The sequence below is a fragment of the Triticum dicoccoides genome, chromosome 2A (genome assembly GCF_002162155.2).
Source record: "Triticum dicoccoides isolate Atlit2015 ecotype Zavitan chromosome 2A, WEW_v2.0, whole genome shotgun sequence".
In the NCBI taxonomy this organism is placed as follows: Eukaryota; Viridiplantae; Streptophyta; class Magnoliopsida; order Poales; family Poaceae; genus Triticum; species Triticum dicoccoides.
In genome coordinates, this window is record NC_041382.1 from 233,730,480 (window position 1) to 233,732,970 (window position 2,491).

A 2,491-nucleotide genomic window follows, 5' to 3' on the forward strand; every position below is an offset into this window, starting at 1 on the left:
CTCGGTAATTCAAGACACTTCGACAGGTTAAAACAAGACCAGCAACACCGCCCGAATGTGCCGACAAATCCCGATAGGAGCTGCACATATCTCTTTCTCAGGGCACACTCAGATTGTCTTAGGTACGGGTAGGCCAGCCCAGAGTTGCCCCTGGTGGCCACCGGCAGCTGACAGGTGGACCAACACTCAGAGGAGCACTGGCCCAGGGGGGTAAAATAAGATGACCCTTGAGTCTGCAGAACCCAAGGGAAAAAAAGGCTAGGTGGCAAATGGTAAAACCAAGGTTGGGCATTGCTGGAAAAGCTTTAATCAAGGCGAGCTATCAAGGGGTTCCCATTATAACCCAACCGCGTAAGGAACGCAAAATCCGGGAACATAACACCGATATGACGGAAACTAGGGCGGCAAGAATGGAACAAAACACTAGGCGAGAGGCCGAGCCTTCCACCCTTCACCAAGTATATAGATGCATTAAGATAACATAGCAATATAATGATATCCCAACAAGTAAATAAATGTTCCAACAAGGAACGGCCTCCAATCTTCACCTGCAACTAGCAACGCTATAAGAGGGGCTGAGCAAAGCGGTAACATAGCCAATCAACGGTTTGCTAGGACAAGGTGGGTTAGAGGTTTGACATGGCAATTGGGAGGCTGACAAGCAAATGGTAGGCATCGTAGCATTGGCATAGCAAGAGCGAGCAAACTAGCATAGCAAAGATAGTAGTGATTTCGAGGGTATGATCATCTTGCCTGCACAATTTTCAGAGTTGACTGGATCCTCAAGAGCAAACTCAACTGGCTCCTCGGTAGCGAACTCATCTCCCGGCTCTACCCAACAAGACAAACAAGCAACAAGGATACAATCAACCACGTGCAAGACCAAGCAATATGATGAAATGATGATATGCTATGCGGGATACGATGCGGGATGCAAAATGCAAGATATGACAGGATATGCATGAACCTGGCCTCAACTTGGAATTCCAAGGGTGCCACTGGAAAGATGAGATGAAATCGCTTGAAAACGATATAAAGAACGCCGGAATCGGAGTTACGGTTTTGGAAATGGCAAGCGATTCAAAATTGACACCGGTCTGCGATTTACAGCAAGTAGGCATCTAAATGCAATGAGATGAACATGCTACAGCCACCAAACATGACAACAAAATACATGGCAGGGATTCACACAAGATGCTTAACAAAAGACTAGCACTGAGCCACGGCCAATTCATCCATTATGAGGTTCAAACAAGCAGGGCAAAAACGCAAATGCAAAACAGATTTCAGACTTAGTGAAATTAACACTTGTCTGAAATTTCAGATCACGAAGCCCTCTTCGGAGCAGCAAAACAACATGATACATGACCTGATTAAGACAAGTAAGAACATGGCATGGAGCTACTCAACAATCTTAACAAAATACCCAAAGTGACCTAGGGCCAAAAGGGTTCACAAAATATACTAACTGGCACACGAACATAGCAAAAACATAATCAGTTTTCAGACTTAGTGAAAACTGAGACATGCTGAAATATAACTCACGAAGGCATGTAAACGAGCTCGATGCACTCACTACGGTGTAAGTCATGGCAAGGCAATTATACATCCATAAAGAAGACACAAAATGATAGCTAGACATGGCAAGAACAATGGCATAGCATGCACAGATCAACTACAATAACATCGACAAAATCGCAAATGAGTTGACGATCTACCCAGATTCACCATGAAGCAAAAGTAGAGCTCGATTGACTCAAGCTAGGGTGCTCCATAATTGCAAGTAAAGACATGGATGGATATAGAATAACAAGATTAACAAAACTCCTTTACTGATCATCCTCAAAAGATGCACGGATCACTAGGAAACAACAAGAACATATGACATCATGAACTAAATAATCCCAGACTTAGTGAAAACTACCAAGTCCCTGAAAACAGGTTTACCGGGTGCCTCACTTTGCAAGCTTGCACAAGTCACCACACACATCCTAAAAATGCATGGGTTGCACCTCTGGAAACAAGACAAAATCCTTAACAAAATATATGAAGGACTCACACGCATATCATGCACACAACAATCATGGCAAAAATGACAAAAGTCTAAGATGAACTAGCAGATCTGACAAATATCTCACGAAGCCCCCTTCTAACAGCATTTCCGGAATCAAGATGAGCTCAAATGAAAATGATGCAATGGAATGGAATGATGTACTCGTCGAGATGAACATTTTGATATACTATACGTCCAAAACGGAGCTACAGATGCGGAGATATCACCGGTCAAAGTATTCACAAAAATTAGGGTTCGGGGAAGAAAAGTCAACCGAGATGATTTTTTTTCCAGATCTGGATCTGGCGCGGTTCCCGAGGTTCGCCGCCATTACTGTAGCTGCCGGACTTGGAGAGGAGGAGGCCGGGCGTGGGGAGCTCGCCGGAGTGGAGGAGAGGCCGGGGCGGCGGCCTGCCGGCTCGGGGCGGAGCGGTGGCC